At 44.0% G+C, this 25104-nt stretch overlaps 1 protein-coding gene across 1 annotated transcript in view; it reads right to left on the bottom strand.

Annotated features, from left to right (window-relative positions):
• Nucleotides 1–20439, bottom strand: part of JAKMIP2 (janus kinase and microtubule interacting protein 2) — a 62571-nt gene extending 42132 nt beyond the window's left edge. The window contains exon 1 of the mRNA XM_055812988.1: nt 20310–20439. The gene's annotated coding sequence lies outside the window, so the exon portion shown is untranslated. The remainder of the gene's footprint in view (nt 1–20309) is intronic.
• Nucleotides 20440–25104: the final 4665 nt, after the last annotated feature.

Genomic DNA, 25104 nt, shown 5'->3' with positions numbered 1-25104 from the left:
TCTGACCCCAGACTTGCCTCTGCAAGTCTGAGCAGGACCTGGATATACCCCAGGCTGCTTCCCCCAAGGTCACACTGAAAGGTTAGCATGATCCTAGGCTAAACAGTCTTCAGCCTCTGAGACGGTGAGGCCAACCAGGACATATTAGTAGGGCAGGATTCATCTGTAACATAGGTTTCCTACCTGGGCTTGTCCCCTGAAGCTGCCTTTGCAGTCAGTTCAGAGACATGCTTGCTTGTTCACATTAGGATAAGGTTAAGTCATACCCCTCTCATCTAAAAGGATCCAGGACAAAAGAATCCCACTGAAGATATCTGAAAGTCTGGGGCAGGGTGGAGTTTAGCAGCCTGTATGAAAGCCTTTCCACCATATTTTTCAAGGCTAGAAGCTCATGCAAACTGCACTCAGACACGTTTCACTGGATACCCTTATTAGCATAAGCACCAGGAAGGCTCAGCCCCAAGCAGAAGCGCTGAACAAGTCTTACATCCAAGGCAGTCCAGAGGTGAATGCAGGGGAAGTGCTCCGCGTTTGTATTGTGGTTCTATAGTTATGTGGAAGACGCTTTCTAAAGAAATTATCAGCAGAAAGCCCTCTCGCTGCCTGCCTTCCCTGTAAATATGTAAAAATCACTATTATCATACGGAATGTTAATTTGATAAGTTGGGGTCAGACTTCTTCAAAACAATGTGTCTTTAGGGAAAGCCTTTGTCATGAGAGCTGAAGGTTCAAATTGGCTCTTTTCTCTGTTTTGGTTTGCAATGAACGAGGCAAGTTGCAGAAAATGCCTTCCCAGTCTCACTGGAATAACAGCATAAGCACAAGAGAAACAATACACTCTTTGCAGGGGAAGTTCAGCTGAGTATGAAGAGGCTCAAGCACGTACCAATCAAACAGCCACAGGCATGCTCCAGTTCGCACATCTGACAGGCGAGCCTATATTTATGTTACAGGAATTGCCTGGGGCCTTGTCAGGAAAATAGCCGAGGCCATCGTTCTCTTACAGCATTGCAATAGCTCCCTGTTTGACTCTACCCACTTGTGCTAAGAATCTTAGCCATTTTATCTTGTTTTACTATAATAAAGTGCATTAGTGGAATCTAGCCAGACAATTTTTGTCTTCTGAACCATGGGTTTGCTTTTCCCATGAATTACGTACAAGATCCACTTGAAACGTGATGCCCAAATTGTGCATTGCAAAATGAAATTAACATAGGGGACAAACATACTACACACGGTGGATGTAACTCGACTGTGGGTGCAGAAGGTCAAGGTCACACACTTAGAAAATAATATGCATAAAGTGAATTTTGCTCGTGCCCCAGTAAACACACTATGTTACACATCTTTTATGTGTGGCTAGACATACAGACCTATGTTCAAGTGCATATACCTAATGACATAACTTCAGACTATGCATGCCTTTTCCACATAGTAGTTACTTGGTAGTTTGTCTATGAATTTCAAAACAGTGCAAACCTACGAAGCCTTTAAAACACAAGTCCCAAGCTCCTTCTAGCCACAGATAAGTGATCCTGGGCACGTTAGGACATACTTTACCCTCTCTTCACCTCAGGTTTAAATTGCCACATCCATGGGTGACACAGGAGGGTTTCACTGGCAAGTAGTGACTCAGAAAAACTGCACCAGCCGGATAAGCCATTAAAAAAAAAAAAAAAAAGAAAAAAATTATGTTGTGCTCCCATCACTCTATCACTCTTGCCTACAGCTGTTGTGAAAAACAAGAGAAAAACAGTCCCCAAAACATGATCCCAGGGAAGCTAAAAATCAGAACAACGGGAGAACACAACGAATCCCAGTTTATTTCTCATCTCAATTGAAAGAGACTTGCTGTTTTATTTTGGGAATTCCTTGGGAGGAAAACTTACGTTTTTTCTTATGGGGAATCAGTTTCAAATAACAATTGGAAGGGATACCAGGCCCCCAGAAATCTGCCTGCCCCAACCACTTCTACACCCTCACATGCTCCTCTCCCTCAGTGCTCCGGGGGAGCTGGGGGGGGGGGGGCAGGATGATGGGGATGACATACGCAGATAATTAACAGGTAATCACATACACCCAGGCAACATCCAGCCACGAGAACATGGGCTCTGGCATTCAGCGTTCCCAAAACAAGACCCATGTAGCCTGCCCACGCAGCCAAGGGAAGGCAGCTATCTGGCCCACACACAGGCCTCTGGGCACCTAGGCCCCTTTGCCTTGTCTCTCTCTCAGCCATCCACATCACTACCTTCTTTAATCGACTCTCCAAAGTACTGGGCCTGGACAGCCATGCAGTGCCCGATGACCCGTGCAGTGAGGGAGCCCTACCTTCTGTCACTGCAGCCTGAGAGAGGCGGCCAGCCATGGCTGTCCCCTAGGCCACCGACAGCACAGGGCTGCAGCACGTGGTTAGAAGTGACCGTGGTGAGCTTGGCCACAAGGGCCAGGTTCCAAAACGTACTTACCAAAGTAACAGGTGATTTTGTCTAAAACTGCTGTCACCTCTCCAGGTGAGCATGCCGGGGCACGGAGGCTCGCAGGCCGCAGCCCTCCTGCGGCCCAGCCGGTTACACAGTGCTGAGGCGAGTTGGCTTCTTGCTGCTGTGTGCACTTCCTAGGGCACCTCCACACACACAGCCAGAGCAGAAACACGGCTTCAGCACACTCAGAAAAAGCCAGCAAATTGGAATTGATCTGGGTGATGGGGGAACAGTCGAAGGCTCTGGATGCAGGAGAGCCAGGCGAGCCCTGCAGGGCGCGTTCCCCAGGCCCCTGTCTTTGCTTTGGTCACTCTGAAGTTCCTGCTTAGATCCAGGACTGTAGCAGCGCACTCCCCTGAAACCCAGCTGGAATTCTTACTGAAAGGTCAACAAGCGCAGGGTTTTACACCTACATTTAGCAAGGGCAGAGAAATCAGCTCATCCCAATGATTCTTTCATCATCTGGCCTTCAAACACATAACAGAAGTGGACCCAAAAAAGAGACTAAGAATGCCTCCTCCTGCGTATTTTGTGCCAAAATACTCAGTGGAATTTGGGCCCATAACTCTTTAAGCTTTGTGAAAATTCCAGCTGTGATATTTTCCTTTAAACAAATAAAATCAACAGTGGTTGAACAAACTTTTTTTCTCTTTAGTGGTGGGAAAATTGAAAGCATTTAAACTCCCATCCATCAGAGCTCGGCTTGCTCTGACAAGCAGCACCTCGGTACAACCCACTGTTCAGTATATATTTTGTTTTCCCCTCTGTGCCTGATCCAGAGAACAGAACTCTCCCAAAGCTACCATCTGTGGGAATGCACGACCAGATTTATAAAGGTAATAAAGCACCAAAACATTCACAAGGGGTTCTCAGCAGTGCCTGGGCTCTAACTTAACTCCCATGTGAAGTGGGGACACTTACCTCATGTCTTTCAAAAATACCACCAGTCTCGTCTTCACTCTTAATGGTCTAAGTAGCTTTAAAATAAATAGTCAGGTCCTGCGTCCTTAGGTTTACACTTTAACATCTCAAGTTTCAGAACCTGAAACCTCCAATTCAGGTCCTAGCAATAACTAAGAGAGCATCCTCTTGTTTGGCAGCTTCTTTTTTTCCAGTCCACACCTGAGCTTTAACAGCTGATGTCTCAGTAATGAGCCAGATGCTCAAGTAACAAAAATTCATTGCTTTTGATGATCTGGTCCCATCCATCCTGCCAGCTTCTGCCCCTGGGAAGGATTATGCCTGACGCCAGCACAAACTGGGAGAGGAGTGGCTGGAGAGCAGCCCTGCAGCAAGGGACCTGTGGGTGCTGGTGGGCAGCAGCTCAAGAGGAGCCAGCAGCAAGCCCTGGCACCAAGAGGGCAAACCGCATCCCGGGGGCATCAGCCACAGCTCAGCCCGCCGGTCAGGAGGGGACTGTCCCACTGTGCCCAGCGCTGCTGCGGCCTCACTTAGAGCGCTGCCTGCGCCGCTGGGCCCCACCATTTGAGAAGGATGTGAAGGTCCTCGAATGTGTCCAGAGAGGGCAACGGAGCTGGTGAGGGGCTGGAAGGCACATCCCGCCAGCAGCCGCCCAGGACTCTGGGTTTGCCTAGTTTGGAGCAGAGGCTGAGGGGCGACCCCGTTGCTCTCTGCAGCTCCGAGGAGGGGACGTGGAGAGGGAGGTGATCTCTGCTCCCTCAGATCCAGGGACAGGATGCGTGGGGACGGGGACGGCTCAAAGCTGTGCCAGGGGAGGTTCAGGCTGGACAAAAGGGAACGGACACATTTCTTTACCGAGAGGGTGGTCAGACACTGCAACAGGCTTCCTGGAGAGGCAGTCGATGCCCCGCGCTTGTCAGTGTTTAAAGAGGCATTTGGACAATGCCCTTAATAACACGCTTTAGCTTTTGGTCAGCCCTGAAGCGGTCAGCAGTTGGACTAGACTATCATTATAGGTCCCTTCCAACTGAACTATTCTATTTATAATTCCAGAAAGCCTCTGAGCTGGTTGAGCTTCCAAATAATTTGTGCTTTCTAGCTACAGAATAAGGCAAGATACTGGCCACTAAATCTAAGGCACAGGCAATGCAAGATGTTAATCACAAGGATTTATTTTCAGCGTGTAGTATCTTACAATGTGCCACAGGGTGAGAAATGAGTGCCTGTATCTTTAGGAGGATAAGATCCTAGCTTAAAAATGACACAAGGAATGGCAATATCACACCATAATATAACCACAGAAGTTTTAACATCTGGTTGTTAACCACACAAAATAAAATACTGGACATTAGGCAAACATCATCATCATCCCTGTGTTCACTTTCATTTGATAGCATTATTATTCCCACTTGCAGATGCAGACAGGGAACGTTTGGAGATCTGGTTTGCAATGTTGGAAAAGATCGGTTTATCTGTTTGGAGAAGGGCAAAGTGCTGAAAAATGAAGCCTGCAAAGACAGGGTAGTGCATACTGCAGCGACAGTGGTAAAGCTTTGTAGGAGCAACAAATCGGCACTCTGATGCTACATTCCAGGCAAGCTTTCTTGCATTATTGTCAGGCTGCACATTAATTTTCATTTTCTACTTACTTCAAGTACAAAACAAACAGATCATAATCACCTGTATTCAAAAGAAGTAGAGAGGCCTCAAAGTATAAAAGTCTGCTTAGCTCCACAAAAACCTGCATGCACCAGTGGGAGGAAGGGAAAGAAAGTAACTTCATTTCCCTGTGTTTTTAACCCAAGAGGGAATTTTGAGGCTGTTTCAGTGAACCTGATCAAACCCTCATCTGAAGGTACAGCATTTCTTGTGGCTCTTTACTCATCCCTGTTCTTCTCTGGAGTGCTACAATGACAGCATCAGGACATTATGACAGCAGCTTAATACTAAGGCTGATAGGAGAAGGTCACTTGCAAACTGTGGACCACGTTCCCTAGCACGCTGCAGCTATGGAGTGCTGTTTGCAAAACCAAAAGCAACCACAGACCTTGTTTAGCCAGAAAATCAAATGGGATTTACCATCAGTATCAGAAAGCAAAGCAGACAAAATACAGTAACATATCTCCTTTTAATGTACGGAGACTGATATGATGTACAAAATTCGAACCTGTATTTCAGAACAAAGGGTCCCGGTTCAGCAATACTATTTCAGTTCAAAACCACAGCAGCAATCTCACACACTAATGAATCCTTAGAATTAAGTCTTCCTCAGTTATTACGTAGCATAGCGACAGACAGAGGAAAAATTAAGATGTAGTCACTGACCCAGTGGTCTTAACAACTTGTTCAAAAATCCTATTGCAATTACTGTGATGAAAGCACTTTCCAAAAGACAGAAAAACCTACCCCTTTTCTAACCCTGGGTGCTGCTGTCCACTTTGTACACCATGCACAGCATGCACCTGTGTAACAGTCATCACAGTCACTTAAGTCTGTCACTACTGCATCTCCCAGTAGGCCTCATTACAGAAGAATATGCATATAGATGTACATTTATAGCAAAAAGGAAGACTCTGCTAATTATGCAACAGCTGCCTAATGAGGGCCACCAAATACAAGAGGTATCTGAAACTGCAGAACTCAGAGAAACACTTGTGTGAAATAACTTCACAGATAAACACTGAAAAACTGTTGTACTGAGCTCTCCGTTTCCCTCCCCCTAACAAGAAGTTCCAATCAAGTATTTATCTACTCGGCTACCAAACTGCAGTTAAAAAAACCCAAACTTACCTGAAATATGAAAAAGTGCCTTCAGTTGAAAACTACTTTACCAGTATGCCTGAACAGTGCTAAAGTAAAAGGGAACTTTGTGACTGACTGCAACAGGAGCATAAAGTAGAAGACCAGGATGTCTCCCAGGGTAAGTGAATTTGTAAGATGTACAGCTGAGCCTGGGGACTTAGGGAAAAAATAATGAAACAGAATTCTATTTACTCTTAGAATCTTAATCAGCCATGCTGCCTTTCATCTTGATGAACGAATAAATTAATGTACTAATATTTTTTCTTGCTCTTTGAAAAATGCCACACGCGTACTAGAGTGCTGTAGTGATGCGTTGGCGGTGAGAGGCTGAGAACTCATAGCTCTGGTTTGACTAACAACACTTCAGCTGCGTTAAACAGAATTCAGATTATTCATAATGACATGTCTTAATTTCCTCTCCCCAATGAGATCCACAGAAGCATCATTTAGCCCAATTAAAGTTTAAATACAAAATAAGGTTTAAAGTAAAACATAATCAAACAGTCCCCTTTGCTGTACAGCTATTGTCTGCCCTAGATGTATATTGAAGATGGGCACAAGTACCCAACTCGCACCTCCGCTGAGTAACCTCTCCAGTGGATGCTTGGGCTCTTTTCAGTGTCACTCCAGCTTTTCATACCACAAACATGAATGCTAGAAGACATATACTGTAATCATAGATGTGTTTTGACACACCAGATTGAGATTCAAATAAAATAACTTGGAACAAACTACACAAAACTCTGGCAGTGCAAGCTGCAGAGAACAGAAAATATTCACTAACAGGTGTTGCATTCTTGAAGGGAGATGAATATAATGGTACCACAATTCAAAGCAGTGATTTATCCGATCCAGCCACAGGAGTCCTAAAACATCTTGGGTTATTGTGAAAGACAAGTACAGACTCAGCAGTCTCCTCTCAAAATAGAAAATCCTTTTTCCACACAGAAAAAAAAAATGTATTTTAGCTGAGGGATCTATGAAGTATCTTTGGATTCAAAGCAAAATAAGCAAAATAAATCAACTTATGAAGTTAAGTGTGGCTTTGGCTGAATAGCTAGCATAGGCTATAGCTGGTACACAGTGGCTGAACTCTACTTTTGAGAAATCCAGTTTTGTTTGTGTGATACAAGTTTGTCAAGGAAAAAAATGACAACCAATCATGATTATAATTTTCATTTCAAAGAAGTGTTTGTTTTAAATCCAAGCATATATCTACACATAAAATATATAGTGAAGTATTTTGGATAATTGTATCACCCCAGGTTTCTGTTTTATGAGGCATATCACGCTGCTTTTTAGGCGTATTACTGATTTCTGGAGTTCGATGTGGTACACACAACACTTTGCTTTATCAAGAAGCATCAGGTCAAAACATTGCAGAATACAATAAATTCTGCTCAGGCATAGTTTTACGATCTCATTCCACATGGTGGAATTTCAAACATTTAACACATTTTCTGCCTTTCCAATGCAGGAGGTAAATAATACCAATTATTTTACCACTTCTGTAACAAAATAAAGTGTTAGCTGTATTTCCAACTATGGTATTTGCTCCCAGTTACTAACAGGATAAAACAAAGTGTATGCATAACTGTGAGAAAGTGTTATTCATGGACTTTAAGCCCCACATAGGGATATGCCCCATGTAATTTTATCACATCCCACAACGATAAGATGCAAGTGCAATAATAAGATGGGAAAGGTATATGGTTTTAAACTGAAAGAGGACAGATTTAGATTAGGTAGTAGGAAGGAATTCTTCACTCTGAAGATGATGAGGCACTGCAACAGGTTGCCCAGAGAATCTGTGGATGCTCCATCCCTGGGAGTGTTCATGGTCAGGTAGAATGGAGCTTTAAGCAGCTTGATCTAGTGAAAGATGTCCTAAATGATCTTTAAAGATCCCTTCCAACCAAAACCATCCTATGGTTCTATGACCTGAAGACAGTGATGTTTTCCTGGCTAGGTGTTGAGAGATTTCCTGAACTTCTGTGTTTCCTAGACCGCTCTTCAGTAGTGCTACATTTTCAACTTGTAGAATCACAGTTTGCAGACTTCTAATTTGGGCAGTAGTTTGGCAACTCCCATATAGACATAGGGAATTTGATGCTGTTTTTCTTGAGCACTGCACAGATTATTTCTGTCAAGTCTTAAGTGACAGAGGACAGTGTTTTACTAGAACTGGATCAGATGTTTCAGTTACTTGCTAATACATTGACTGTTCCCTGACATCCATACCTTTTTCCAGGTCCTTGAAAACAGTTATTTTAACAACAAACACATTAAAAACCATTATTCTACTTTCTGTCTCTCCTACCTGCAAAGGAGATGATAGAAGATTCCCCCCACCCTCAAATGGCATCTCCATCTTAAGCCTATGCACATCCCTAACGTATTATTCTGGCATAGCAAAGGTCTGTATAAAAATTTGAAGTTCTTCTTAGTGATCAAAATCTTTACTAAAAAATACGAAACTACACTTCATGGAGGAAATTTTCATTATTAGCCATCTAGGAGACTTACTGGGCATCCCGTATGTACTGTTCATACAGTTGTGAAATAGATATATGGCCTTTTGCCAGTAAACATTCTCTTCAGGCATCCAATTTTAAAGACCCAAAGGAAAATGTATTGCCGTTTTGACAGGCTATGCCCACCAGGAGGTTTAAGTGTATACGGTGTTTTTGAAAACACATTTGCTTGTATAGAAATCAAAAACTAGTAGTTTCAGCAGCCACTAACTGTTATTCCTCGGCATCTCTCAATGGTTAATGTATCTCAAACATGAGCCTTACATAAATTACTTGATGGCAAATGCCCCTCTTCTAGGACTTCTCAGAGGCCCATGTGTCCATGGGAGGGGAGACAGAAATGTATTCCCAATTGATGAGACAGTGCACCCCACTACCACAAGGGCAAAAGAGGATCAGACACCTGTGCATCTTCGCACATACAAAAAAATTGCACAGTTCTTCAATAGATGATAGCTCCTTTTAGACAGGAGGTATCCTTCATCACTTTTGGAAGCAATAGTTTAGATACAGGCAGTGGCACAGATACAATAAACAAAGAGACAAATCATGCTAAACATAGATTAGGCTAGGATTAGGAATACAAAATGTTGACCAAGAGACAAGCATGTATTTATGCATTAAAAAGCCACATGGAAGTCCACTGTCGTAACAGTATTTACTAATACGCAGCACAAAAAGCATAATATTTTGTCATATCGCTAAAAGTAATGAGAAAATTAGGCTTGTGGTTTTGTTTCCAAACCTAGCAGTGTTATGCTTTATTTTCTTGGTCAACATCATTTACTTCTTTGTCCCCCCAAAGACCCCAGCATCATCAATAAAGAAAATAATTATCTGCACAACACATCTTCACAGATCCAAATAAGTTCACAATATGACCCTATTAATCATCTGGCTGCATCTGTCCCTAAAATTGTACTGACCCTGTTGAGTCTGAAGGCATGGAATTCTAGACCAGATCATGATTAATACTGTAAGACAAATCCGCTCTGTGTAATTTCTAAATCTCTTCCCTTCTCAGCATTAAAAAAATTAGAAAGTCCTGCAGGATGAGGGGGAGGGAGGAAAAGGGGTCAAATCTAAGTAGGTTTCAATATAGTCTCAAAATCTAGAGTTGGTTTAAAAAAAAAATATCATAATTTATGTAGTGTGGGAAGTCCTGAAAATTAAGAATTTCCCTGCCGAACAGAAAAGAAATGGAAACTTTGATATTTCTTTTTTGGAAATACTGAAACAGTCTTATTAAATTGCCCTGCTATTGTGAAATCAATGCATCATTGTTGAGAATACTACTTTGATTTATAAACTGTCACACTTAAAAATGAAACAGCTGTGTCAAAACCAAGCAACTCCATCAAACCAAGCACTAATTAAATGTTGTTGAAAACTGTAGCAAAAGGGATGCTTCAGTTCACACCACCTGTGAGTTCTGTAAAGATTTATTTACCAAATCTGACATCAACTAGTTGGCAGAGCAGTTTTTACAGCATAAAGAAAAAAAATCTTAATAGATAGCAACTACTTTTCACCAGTTTCCACTCTTGCGCTGATCTATAGAGTTGCCAGAAAGACTTGCTTCCTTCATGAATAAGGAAAGCAGACTGAAGAAGCTGTAAACCCTTGTCCGGTTGGATTCCAACGTGCAGTATCACCAAACATACACTTCAAATCAAATCAACATTGCATGCTAACTCTGGAAAAAACTCTGCCTCCATGTAAGTTATTGTCAGGCCAGCCCCTTGCCAAGTTTGGATTTTGTGGTCTCACTGAACCTAGGCTGCAGTTCAGAACCTCATCAGCATTTCTATAAGTGCTAATGCTCCCCTTGTAGCAGCAGAGTAAGGTGTTTAATGCACATATGCTCGCTATCCGTACTAGTATACTTGACTCTGTGAGGCTTACCAAAAAAGAAAACTTATCAATGGACTCACGATCTCCAGAGTGGGAGGTCAGTTTCAGCTCCTCCGTGCATGGGAGGACAGCAGAAATGCAAGTAAACACTGAGCAGTTCAGCACAACTGACACTGACAATCACTACTCAACAGTATTTAAAAGTTAATAGCTCAGTGAACTGTTAGTATTAACCTGTTCCACCAACAATGAGAAACATGGCACATGTGACCAAGTATTCTTCCTTACTCCCAGCAATATTCAGTGATACCCAGTGTGACATTCACCTTTCTCAGAAGTCACCACCACAAAGAAAAAAATACTTCAGAAAGGATGTTGGTGCAAGCATCAGCTCTTATCTTCTGTCCTCAAGAGATCAACTGGTCACCTGTAACAGAGCAGACTAATCTGCTTTTCATTCTCTGACTGAATCCTCCAAAATCTGCAAAGTCCGGGAGGAAGTTTCTGGGGATAACACAGCACCTAAAATATTAGGGAAGGCCTATCACAAATTCTTGAACTGTCTCGTTTGTCTAATCACCTATGTTCTACTAAAGAGGAACCTGTCACATGGGCAAGTCATTTTATCACCACTGAACAAGTTGCTTGTATCTGAAATTGCACTTAAAGGAAGAAGCTTTTTTTTTTTCTTGCCCACAGAATGGTCTCATGCCACCTGATCTCATGCTAAGGGTCATATTTCTATTTTACTTATATTTAAATTTTCTGCTTTCTGAGGGCATGAGCAGACAGGGACCACAAGTCATACACATGTGCCTTCCCAAAGCCCTGCTACCAGACACACAGCTCTGCTCAAGGAGAGGGTGACATTCATTCCACTGTGAAGTGGATTTAGCTATGTGAACAAACAGAAACTCTAACCTAAACTTGTTTTCCTCAGGGCCCAGAGCCAGCACTTCAACTCTTGCCATGGTAAGGATTAACATGCTAATTTCAGAACTCCGCTGACCCAACTCTCCTCCAGAAAAGGGTGCTGGGATTCAGGTGAGGTAATCCTAACATCAGGGGATTTTCCAAATAGAGACTGTAGATCCAAGCACCCTGGCTCTAGACCCCAACACTGATTCTAGAACCAGAAGTTCAGAACACAGCAACTCAGAACACCAAATCAAGCTGTTACGCCTTTCCATCAATTACAGAAGCCTGAGGGCAGTTCAGGGATAAACACTAACACCCACCCCTATGTCAGACAAAAAGACAACTTCTTCTGCAAGCTTTAGACAAATAAAACTCTGCGGCCTTTAGTAGTTCTTCCCTGGGTTTGCAGGTTCTTAATGCAAATTAAGAAAACTAATGCAAATACCACTGTGAAGGTTTTTCATCCTCAGCAAATCCTTGTGGCCCTGCTTTATTTCACCATCTCTGCCAATGATCTGGAACAATTTTGAGAGACATTTTCCACTCCCACAAAATGGTGACACTCTCTTGGAACTGGAGTAGTAGTTCCAGTGCTTACCTGCTGGAAATTTCATTCCAGTAGCCAGACTGGATCCATGCTTGTTCATTGATCTGGTCTTAATATTTTAAGGAAATAACATTTCCACGTAAGCCAATTCCCATCACTGCAACAATTCTGTTAGCTACAAGGGGAACACTGGCCATACACAATTCCCTAGCTCCCCAAAACCTGTCTCGTTTTGCTAGTGGGATTCAAACAAATCCAAAATTAAGGTTTTGTTTTGTTTTTTATTTACCAGGTTTCACCTATGCTTTGCGTTATTTCAGAATAAAATTCAAGCCCTAGTTATCGCATTCCACACTGCGTGTGTTATACCACATAACAGAATACATGATTCATGAAAACCATGGTTAAAAACCCAATTTATATTATTTCAGTACAAAATTATAATTCAACATCCCAATAACAACCCAAAAACTCAGCTCAGAGTTGCTGCAAATATTTGCAGCATTTACACAATTCTGTTCTGTATTTCATCTTTTATTCCACCAAATGGTGATAAACAGCACTTCAGAACAGATCCTAACCTAACCACCCCCTGCTTTTGACTGCACAAAAATCACAGTACTGTAGTAGATTTTTAATCAATACCACAACAATTTTCAGGAATATTAAAATACCTTCAGAATGGAACTGGCAATATCCCTTAGATTCAGGGCTCTCTCTGCACAAGGAATGCAGGATGAACCTGATGCTGCCAGGCCGCTCACGCTAAAATTGCCATTGGCCCTCACTCTAAAACATGAACCAAAAAACCCTATCCAAGTTGCTGGCGGCTCCATGGAAACAGTCAAAAGGGGACAGAAGCATTATTGTTATCCGCAGCAAAGCTGAGGAGATTTGTTAAACCAATATTCTAGTATTCTGTGGCTAAAATACCATCTGTCTCTTTTTCATACAATTATTTCCCTAGAAGTTCCCATAAACAGGATGCACACTGAGAAGAACACTACCAGTGAAAACACACAATCTTGCCCTGTCCTAAAAGAAAATGGAAATTTTCCGGAATTGATATTTTTCAGCATGAGATGTACATGGACACAGATTAGACACACTTTAAAGAATGGTGGGATTGTCCAGAAAAGGATGGACTCTACCAACCTGCCCAGCTCCTTGCTAGACGAGGGCCTAAGAAAACATGTCAGTGGTTTTGTTCTCTGAGCATTATTCAAGGCCTGTTCTTAGTTTACTGAAAAGATGCTTTTGTAAATGTATTTTACGCAAGTAGGGTCGCACAGCCACTGCCAGAGACAACATGTACAGCCAGAAACAGAAACACTGCGGTTCCTGAAGTTTATAGTAGCAGGCTCTCCTTTCTTTGATTTTGATTGTAACAAGCCAGCAAAACCACATTTTAACTGAAATGCATATAAACAAGAAAAAACCAAACAATGACAGAAAGTTCATGTCCCATATCTTTCTCCTGGAAATGCTTCCTTTTCTTTCTAAGGCCATAACCATGATTACCTATTGTCTTACAGGTATCACAGGAGGATATTTTACGTCCAGTACTAAAGATCATCAGATATTAAAGAGGATTAACTTGTGAAAGTTTTTGCCGTTTTATCTCAGGTCTTGCTAAAGCAAATAAAACTAGAGAAATATGTCAAAATAAATCAGAAAAAATCTGCATTCTGGCCTCCTGCATTCACTTGTAACAACTTAGATCTCTACAATGAAGTGTTCTAGACACCTTACTTCCAACCAGATTACTACCATCTCACAGTTTCTTATCAGCTTGCAGTTCAATATAACTTCAAAACATGTATTCTCTTTTCCCACCATATCACCATCAATGCCTTGCAGAACCTTGTGTCCATGTTGCTCTAATTTCCCACGTCCTGTATCCCTCTTGTCCTTTCTGTTTTCTGGGAAAAGAATCTGAACATTCAACCCATCACCTGGGAAGTTTGGCAAAAACTAAGCCAACATGAATTACAGTTTGTGTGTTCACATCAGCTTTTCAGCAGAAACATGCATGTAAACATCCCATTAGCCATTTCTATCCATCTTCCAGAGTCAAAATACCTTTAAAAATATAAACATTACAAGCAACGTTCACTAGAAAGATTCAAGAGTTGTTCTTTTTCATTCTGAATTGTTGTGGTTCTCACCCTTCTATCATATGTTGAAAGGTTGGTTCCTTCAACATCCCTAAGGTCTGTAAGCTCTTTAACAATGGTCCAAAACAAGACTTTCACCAGGTAACATCAGAAATCTTCTTTTTCATCAATGACATTGATCAGCTGAGGGATTATAGTAGTAGTAACTGTCACTCCCTGCTCTCTCAACAAATCAAATCAAAGCATACCAAGTAACCTTTTTCAAGTAACACCATACACGCTCACTTAAGTAGCTCTACTTGTAATGGGAAGAACAGGAATCGACAAATAAACAACCAGGAAAAAGTGAAACTCACGTTAAATGTAGAAGTTATCCTTATAGTCTACTATTTGAAAACTACCCATGAAATTTACAGGATGATTTTTACCTGAACTGCACTGCTTTAAAAATGGAAGCATCAGCTAGTATAGATCAGGGGAGCAGCATTCTCCTCCCATGTAAGCTGGGATGGGTCAGATTCTCAACTGGCAAAGGTGTACGCATGAAACAGCACCCATTAAACCCAGCTGAGATGCTGGTTCATACGTGACAAAGTACAAAAAAACCTAAAATATTTCACCTGTAAGACATTCAGGATACTGTCCTGAACACACAGATTTCCATTAAGGCTACATCTGAAACCAGAATTCACGGTAATTTCAGAGAGATTAAGCTATTGTATGTAATTTCAAATCAATTTCCAAGGGCAATTCATTGAGTTCACCTAACAGGCTACCACACAGATCACTGACTGCATATTCCAAAAAAATGGTAACATGTAGGTCATTCTGTGACCCACAAAAACACGTGACACAATTCAAAAGGGATCTGCTCACACTGAACCTTGCGAACATGGGCTGAACACCACTAGGTCAGTAATACTGCTGGATATGCACGGATGTTTATTAGCTATCAGTTGTGCCTCTGAAACACTTAGGAGACACCCTCTAAACCTACAGGTTTATTCCTGAAAGCACTTCCAAATTAATTAATGCAAACTTTTGCTTAGTTATAAGCCACCAAATAGTCACCAACACAGCTGCTCTTTCAGCTGTAAATAATTCCACATTCTTCAAGTCAACAGTCCACATATACTCTTTCTTCATCTAAAACGGATTATAATTTCCCATCAGAGAGGGAAGATGAGAAAGGGATATCACTAAGGGTTGCATTAAATCAAAGCAGATTCTCCTCGCCAATTCTCAAAACCCGACTACATCTCATTTTGTTCTTTGCCAATGCACAGAGACAGAATACAGAAGTTTGCAGAACCTTAAATATTAAGTACAAATAAATACAGTGTAAAAAACCCCAAGGACTTATCCATGAATAACAGAACTTCAGGAACAAAAATAGCATTCATATTCATGAAAATATAAGTGTCTATTATGTATTAATACAATTTAAGGCTTTATAAAATTCATCACTAACATATCTGTACACCAGGCCTACCCCAAATACATATAAAACAGTACAGTATTGATTCTAATTAATTTTTATCACCGGTACTATTAAAAGTTATAAAGATTTTGCATACACCATAGAAATTAATAAAGAAAAATTTCTGCATCCATTTAAAAAAATAGGAGGGGGGCAGGAAATCAATTTTAGCAAACCAGCACACACACAGGGGGGAAAAAACCCTATATCCAGAAGCCCTGACTCCACCATTTCTCCCAACTTTATTTGCTCATTCATTACTGATTACCCTAAACCACCTGGGACCTCAATGCAATTTCCAACAGCTGTTTCTTCTTCTCAGTTTTAATTTCCATGTTACTTAGACCTTTTGTTTACAGTCTATGCAATGTAAGGTTTAACAAGTCTTTCCCTTAAACACTTAAGAATAATACAATAAACAATTTCAAAAAAATTCAACAACTGTCTTGACAAATGGAGCACAGGTGTTAAACGGTAACTGTGAGGTATTACTGGTGGAGATGGAAGGAATGCATAAAGTGAAAATGGGAGACAACATGCATTTCAGCATCAATTAATTCAAATAATTCATTTTTTTATTTTTTATAAATAAAAAACTCTGAGATAATGTTATGCTTTGCATTATAATTTTTAACATAAAAGATGACCTGGCATGCCATAGCAGATATTCTATCTAAACAATTTTTTCAAGTACATCACTTTGCTTTATTATTCATCATAGAGAGATATTTCATCCAAAGTTAGAAATGGAATTGTGCTCTATCCAGCCTTCATTTGTATTCCTTATTTTTTGGTGTTTGTTAAACTGTTAACTAAGAGGATTTCATTATGCAGCTGTGAAATAAAAGGTTTGCTGCATTCAGTTGCCTCTTTCTCAACTATGCTATGTAGATGGTCACGTACATCAGTTCACTTTGCTTCTCTTCTGACAATAGCTGATTTAGACTATTTAACATAGAAAACTGGCTGTGATGTCTAAATGCAATATTCCAGATAAAACACAGGTCCTAAAGTTTCCAGGATGCCTGACAGTGTCTCAGCTACGCAACAGCGACCCAAACGCATGGCAAGCAAATCATACAGCACCATCAATTTTGGTGAGATAAGCTGAAAGCCTGCATTCCTGTAAGTGCTTACATGCAATTATTTTTCCTTTAAAGTTCACTGGATGTTTTAGAATCCAGACTGCAGAACATGACCCACGCTGTTTTTCTGTCATTTACAAAGAAGCTGTATTTATGCTCATTTAACTTGACAGCATTCAGTGTGGCTAGACCGTAGAGCTTTTTAATGACATTTCCAACATGCTGTTGAATTTTCTATATAGAGCCCCACCTCCTGAGGCAAAGATTGCTAGTCCTCATATTTTAAAGGAGAAATTCAAATAGATCTATAAAAACTTGAAGTACTACAAAAACTACATTTTTCTGCCCTCATGGATTCTGGATATTGAGTGCTGACAACACAGAGAATTGCGCAGATGCTTTGCACAGATGTAGACAATTACTAAAGAGATAGCAGCAGAGAATCCATCTCTGAGAATGGGAAGCTAAATTTCTTCTCATCTGGTGAAGATCAGATCTTCAAGTGATACAGATTTATAGCGGAACTTTGAAGCAGTTACCTGCTGGGAATCTGAGCAAGCTATTGATTTAGAAACACATTAACACAAACATGTCATTGTAAATTCAAGTAAAATAATTGGGCAAAAACATTTGTTCTGTAGTCTTGTAAATGCAAATATCACATTTCCATGCACAAAGATTAAAAAGAAATCTGATGGAACCCAGAAGATACAAAGAATGACTGACTAGAAAGTCACAGGTATCTAGTAAGGACTATTTTGCTGCCTTACAATTTCACAAACCAAACAGAAAGCACAACTATCAACCACAATGAAAACCAATCACGACTCAGTAGTGAAAGTCAAAAAGCATCTTCAGTCTCCCACAGTTTGGTTAAAAAGAAGGGACAGGGGGGAAGATGCTATAATTAACAAACTATTTGGATTTCAGTTGCTCACAGTTACACCTGGGTTATACCAGCCTTATGACAGTAGAATCCATCACCATACCTTTTTTACAGTTGGAGGACTTTTTAAACCACAGTATCAACGGTCTATCAAATGGATGAATAGAAATAAAAATTAAAAATTATTCTGGGATCATTTTGCCAGTTACATTTCACAATATTTTCCTGACTTGAATACCCTGAGGTCACTTATCCTTTGTAATGACAAAGAAACTATGCAGCATCTTTCCAGCTACATTAATTAAGGTCCTGATACTAAAATGTCTACCAGAACCCAGCACACATTTACAAATTACAATAGCCGATCACTTCCTTAACACACAGCCATCCTTTAGCTGTACCTTAGGTTCAATTCCTAATAAGCAGGGTACAAAAGTTCTTATTCAGAAGATTATTTAGCTGGGAATGGCCTCTGGAAGCAGAGGCATTATCAGAAGCCCTCAAAGGTTACAGGGAGGAGGTTTTCAGAAGGGAGGCTGAGGCAATGCATTAGCATTTGCAGTATCACAGAGCCTGAAGTTAGGCTTGGGGGTGGATGCTGTGGAAGTACCTGGCTTGAAAGGGCCATGTTCCTCTACCTTAGACGCTAGTAGTCAGTCCAAGATTAGCAAGTCAAAAAGGCGGCAGCATCTGCCACTGGCAGCCTGGTCCTCTCAGCTAGGAGCTCTGCTGACAACCAGAGAATCCTAGCAGTCTGCCACACTGCCACAGCTCTGGGAAAGGGATAAGGCCAAAGAGGCAATCACATCCACAGCTCCTGGCAGTCAGGCAACTCCGATGGAAATCCCAACAGCAGCTTTCCAGCTTTTCCCCCAAGGCTCCTCCTCGGGACTGTGCTCACTGTGGAAGCAAGGGTGGAACTGGCTGCAACCCAATTAACTTGATTAGAATCACAGGCTATCTCAAGTTGAAAAGTACCCATAAGGATCATTAAGTCCAACTCCCTGCACCTTGCAGGACCAGGTAAAACTAAACCATACAAAACTAAGACTGCCATCCAGACTCTCCTTGAACTCTGACAGACTTGGTGCCATGATGACTTCCCTGGAGAGCCTGTTCCAGCAACCGACCACCCTCTCCACAAAGAGCCTGATGTCCATCCAACCTGAACTTCCCCTGGCACAGCCTCACCCCATTCCCCCATGTCCTGTCACTGCTCACCTCAGAGGAGGTCAGCACCCCCCTCTCGCTGCCCTCCTTGAGGAAGCTGCAGGATGTGATGAAGCCACCCTTCAGTCTTCTCTTCTTCAAGCTGAACAAGCCAAGTGACCTCAACCACTCCTCGTAAGGCTTGTTCTCAAGGCTTTCACCAGCTTGGCCACCCTCCCCTGGACACACCAGCAGCCTGATGTCCTACTGAGGCACCCATGGTGTCTCTCCATTGCTGCAGAATTACTTATAGACCACTCATGTCTTACGTCCTCCTCGACAATTACCAGCTAACCACTCTCAGACTCCACCAATATTGTAACCATTCCCAGAGAACCTCTTCAAATCACCAGATATCCACCTCACTCAAGCACCAATCTGAAACTGGTTGGGTGCCAGCAAAGCTAGTGTTCACAGTACAGCAGGCCTGGAACAGAAATTTGTATGTCGAGCAGCAGGCCAGATCAACAGAAGCAAAACCTGAGTCAGAGCAGAAGCAATAAATCTTGTATTATTGTTTGAAAAGGGACAAGCCAGTCTCCTGATGGGCTACCCACGCCCAAGATGAGCACTAGTGCAGGATTTGACCCAGTAAACGGGAGACACTGAGAACGGGACTCCAAGTGGCACCTTATAGCGATGCACAGGACAGCATCAGAATGCAAATGTTTGAAAAAAAAAATACATCTCATTCATGTTTTCCTCACAAGAGCTCAAATTAAACTTTTAAAATATATACCTATGTCCTCAGCATCTTTTATATACTTGCATTCACAGCACAAAAAATAGAAGCGGACTGCAAAGGAGTATTCAGCGCCATACGCCAGCCCAAACGCCCATCTCTGGCAGTCCAAAGTAGCCATAAGGAAACCGAGGGATGGCAATCCGGTCATGCAAGGATAAATCGCACACCAGCCCAAGAGGCACGTTTCAGCAGCTAATGGCTGGGGACGAAGGCATGTGCTACACGTACAAAGGGATTCATCTTGCAGGGTCTGCGCTTGCACACACCCGCCGGGGGCAACACCCGCCCGGCACCCCCCGACACGCCGGGCACGACCCCCGGGGCGACACCGCGTGTGTAAATGGCACCGGCGAAGATGCGCCGCGAGCCAAGATGCCCGCGGGGCGCGTGCCCCGAGAGCCGCCCCGGCCACGCCGCGCCCAGGCCTGGCCCAGCCGCCCGCCGCCCCCGCCGGGCACGGCCGCTCCTTTGTGGCCGCGGCCCCTCGGCAGCGGCGGGGCCGACAATGCCCGGCCCGCCGCAGTGGTGCGGCGCCGGTAGCGGCTGGGCGGCTTCGTGCGGCGCTGCGGGCTGCGTCCTGCCGCACCTCTCCCTCCGCCCCGTCACCGGCCCCGGCTCCCTCCATCGCCCCCGCACCGCCCCCCCGCTCCCGCCACCGCCCTCGCCCCGGCCCGCCGCTGCCGGCCGGGGTCATTGTTCCGCCGCCGCGGGGCCCGGCCGCCGCTCACCGTGCCGCGGCCAGGAGAGGATGCCGAGCGGCGATGGACGAGCGCGGCGCATCCATCTTCCAGCCGCCGCGGCGGCTCCAGCGCCAAGCACCGGGTCCTCCTGCGCGCCGACGCTGAGGGCGGCAGCCCGCCCGCCCCGCCGCCTCCCCGCGGCGGAGGCCTGCGCTGCCGGGCCGGGGTCTGCGGCAGGCCCCGCCCCGCGCCGCAGCGCGCGCGGCCGCCATGGCAACGCCGCGGCGCTGAGGGGAGCCGCAGGCCCGGCGGATGCAGCGCCCGCCCAGGCCGCCCGCGGCCCCCTCGGGCCGACCCCCGGCGTGGGGCTGACCCGGCTGTCAGGCACCGGGCGGGGCGGCCGGAGACCCGCAGGGGCCGGGCCTGGCGGTGCCCACCCGACGGCGGCTGAGGGCGGCGGCCCCGGCCCTCGGAGGGCAACACGAAGACGCCACAGCCCCCGGGGCCCGCGGCCGTTGTGTAGGCCGGACCGAGGGGGGGTCCCGCCACCCCCCACCCGTGGCCGCGCCTCGGGCCCGGAGACGCCCGCCCGAAGAAGGAGCCGTCGAGGAGACGGGTGCTGGACAGTGCTCCACGGGGCCTCGGTACATGGCATCTCGCAGCACTCTGGGGAGCGCCCCAGCCCGGGCCGAGCGAACCAGAGCTGGAACCTGAATAAACTGCAGCAGCGGCCCTGCGGCCTGCGCGCCACCCAGACACCCGTGAGCAGCAGGCCCAGCGCTGGCCGAGGGGCCCCGCACCTCGAGTTCGTCAGAAGCTGCCTCATCTCCATCCTTCTGAAGGATGACCCTGGAAGAGGTCGGTAGGCAGACAGTAATGAACGCATCAGGAATTCCAATCGTTATCCTTTTGGCACTTTATGGATAAGTACCGCTATCAGACCTGGTCAGATAAGGTGTTAGTTCTGCAAAAATAGTCACTTCTTTTGTGGCCAAAGTGAAGACAAACGCAGTATTCTGGTCTTTTTTTTCCTAACCACAGCAACATGCAAGAAAAAACATTTTTGGAAACTAAAGGGTAGTTTGGTTGGGTACTGGGTTTGCAGCTTATCTCCATTCTATAAAGTTGTTCCCTGGTCGGTGGCAAAATCACAACAAAACCAGTGAAAAGCCTGACATTTGAGTCCTCCACCCTGAACACCAAATTCCGTCAGAGTTCCTCTTAACACCTGCTTGTTAGGCCTCACTTTTAAGTGCCAGTGTGTCAAACCTTTGCCATGAAATCTTTCAGAAAAGGAGAAGAAAACCCAGCACTAGAAGCAGAGGTCTCAGAGTAAAGAGTCTGGCACCATATACCTGACTCATGGCTGACCAGCTTCCTCACCTGTAAAGTGGAGGCATTTAGTGTTTCTCAGAGCGATGTAAGAGATTGAGTGAATGGGGTGTTTTGAAATGTTGTTCAGCAGGATCTGTAACATGATACCAAGGGATCCACTTGAGCATTAGATGTATGTAGTACAGTCTAACACTTACCAAGGGGTGCAATAGGTTCGTTCCTCTGTTCAAGCCCATGTGAGCTCTGTCCTTACACAACCTGAACTTGCCTAAAAGGAAAAGCACTTGCCATTTGTGTAACAAGCCCCAAAAGCCTGAAGTGGAAGACACTATAAATGGGCTTTATAAAATTACAGTGTTTTCATAATAAATATCCCACGAAAAGTTAACACATTCAGTGATTGAAAAAAGCTTCAATGCCCAAAATAAACCCAAGTTCTGTATTTTAAAAGTTGCTGTCTGTACATGTCTAGCTTTATTTTTCATGTCTTGGCTGATTGCACAGCTCTGGAAATAGCCTTATGAAAGACCAGTGCAGTGGCTGTACAAGACAAATGGAAGGTCTGAAGTATATAAAAAAGGGAAAGAACAACTGTGAAGAGCATGATTCCTCTGGAACTGCAGGTACAAAGAGACTGTAAAATTAGCCTAGCAGGTTCTGGCAGTCAGTTCAGTGTCGTAGGGGATCCTATGGCAAAGAGTCAGCAAAATACCTTGTAGGCCCCTTCCTCTGTCTGCAGGCTCCTTGGGAGGCAAGACTGCAGTGTCATAGAATCATCAAATGGTTTGGTTGGAAGGGACCTTAAAAGATCACGTAGCCCAGCATGCTGCCACAGGCAAGGACACCAGCCACCAGCCCAGGTTGCCCCCAGCCCCATCCAGCCTGGCCTTGGGCACTGCCAGGGATGGGGCACCCACAGCTGCTCTGGGCAGCCCGTGCCAGCGCCTCACCGCCCTCACAGGGAAGGATTTCTTCCTAATATCTAATATAAGTTTACCCTCTTTCAATTTAAAACTGTTACCCCTCATCCTATCACGGATGCTAATGTCCCTGACACGTGCGCGCCTGCACTTAGCTTAAACTTAAAAGTTTACATACACTAAGGTGCATAAACTATTTTTGTTTTTCACCGAGTATAAAGGCAGGCAAGCTTTGGGACTGGGCAGAAGCTTCACCCACAGGCGGACACACTGCGCAGGAATTTCCCAGTTCCCAGAGACTCCTGGCACTGGCTGCAATGGGGCTCCCAGCCCAAGTGCGGGCCTGGGTGATGTTAAGGCAGTAATTGGTGATGGATCCTTTCCCTAGTCTCTAAAGCTTTGCAGGAATTATTTGCTGCTTCACTCCTATTGCTCTTTTATCATATTGTGCATAATATCTAGTGCTGTTTCCTTTTATCATATTGCATGCTATTTTCCTTTATTATATTGTAATATAATAATCTGGATTTATTCTTATATTTGGAATTCATTTTTGCTTGGTAACCAGTCAATCAGGAAAACCCTATCTCTACCTGCAAGTAAGAGCACTTGCAGCCTCTAGTAAGAGGGGCAAAGCTCCATGGTCTCTATAATGACTGAATTATCCAGTTAGTTGACCAGAGTGTGTCAGGGAGCAGCAAGGGTTTGCTGCTGTGCGAGGGAAGGTGAGCCAGGAGCAAAGTGTGACAACAATTTTACAGTCTCATTCATATCCTCAGGCTTGCGTGGAGTAAGAGTGCTTGCAAAATACATCCAGATCCAGTTTTGCTGCTTAAACCTATCTGATGTAGAAATGCTGGTTCAGTAAGTGCTAAGGAACATAAAACAAGACATAGTAATTTCTAGGGATGCCTAGAACTAGGAAAAGGGATCCCTCTGTTATATGCACACAATGTAAATGCATTGTATGGAGAACAATGCTGTGATGGTGCTGCTTTACCTTGCCTGCAGGTTTCCTGGTATGCCCACCTGTACGATCAGTCTCACAAAGCACAGGAAGCTATGGATAAATAGGAAAGGTCTTATTTAAAAAAAAAAAAAAGGTCTTTTTCCTTGAATAAAATCATGCCACAGCCATAGGGATAAGGCTGTAATAAATTTATAGGGGGGAATCAGGACACTAATTCTGAAACAAGGGCATAGTTACATCTTTGCCTATGCTGCTGCAGCTTTAATTACAACGCTGACACCAGTGGTACGTCAACTAGTGCTTCCAGCCATCTCTCCCCAGATAAGGAGTCACTGTCACCATCTTACAAGAGAATGGTATGGCCAGAGCATGCTATACCACTGTTACCATCATAGCTTGGGGTTCACTCCTGTCCCTCACCCAGGGGATGCTCCCTCCACCAGCTGTGGGAGCATGGTGGGCAGCACTGGTGCAAGAGGGGCCGCACTAGGCAGCACCTGCGCATGTAGTTCAGCACATGCAGCCTTCAACCCCTTGTCAACATCCTTCAAACATATTGCATGGTCTTCTGCTCACCACTCTAGTAAGGGAGAACTTCCAGTATTCAGCAGCCTCAGAAGTAAATGTACCTGAGCTGCAAGCACTATACCAGCAGCAAGGATGATAGGGGCCAGGAGGTGGGTCATGTAATGAGAGGTGTGCAAACAGCCCAGCACACTCAGTACTCTGGCCTGTATTAGCAGGTGTGCACAGGAGTCCTGGTGGAAGAAGTGAGGGATCATCCCTCCTCACTGAGAAACATCACAGCATTTCCAAAGAAGGAATGTTTGTGATGCTCCTCCACACTCCCCTGCTGGTTTAGACTGTTGGCAAAAGTTTGTTTTCCACTATACAGGCATTTGCCATAGCACAGGTAATTTTTGCCCCCCTCATTATTACTGGTTAGTTTCAAAGAAAATCTAGCATGTCTTTATTAAGATGTAAATATCAGTGGTTTTACCACACAAAGCTCAGCACCAGAATAATTGTAAAAATACCTCAAGTGCATATGGGTTTTCCCCTGTTATTTTTAAAGATGAAAAGGAAATAAATGCATAGGGGCCACAGTAACACAATGTTACACCAAACATCTGACCTGAATAAGCACAGAGATCTTATACAGTCCCGTAACAAGACAGGAGGCACAGTTAACATACTATATGGCAGGACTCATGTTCATGTCACTGGGATGGGTCTCTGTCTATAACCAGAAAGTAAGTACCCAGAAGCAGCAAAAACAGGGCACTGGCTTACAACCAGGAATATTGGCATGTAGGAAAAAGCGCCTAAATAACTGTCAAATTTTGGTTACTATGGTACTCAAGCAGAAGACAAGAGCGGAGTTGTCAACATAACATTCAAAAGTTGACAGCTGAAAGATCTTGCCCCAGATCCTGCATATTCCAAGGTAATTGTCTGATCTGTTCCTTCATTGCCATCTGTCTCCTCGTGACACTAATCACAGGCTGAGGAACAAGAACACATTAGCAATGGTGGACTGAAACCTGAATGGTAGCAAAAAGTACAAACTGATCACTGGCTACATATGCTAATAAAATAAACATCAGAGATAGCTATC

This window comes from Falco peregrinus, chromosome 8, assembly GCF_023634155.1.
Source record: "Falco peregrinus isolate bFalPer1 chromosome 8, bFalPer1.pri, whole genome shotgun sequence".
NCBI lineage: Eukaryota > Metazoa > Chordata > Aves > Falconiformes > Falconidae > Falco > Falco peregrinus.
This window is presented reverse-complemented; position numbering and strand designations above follow the sequence as displayed.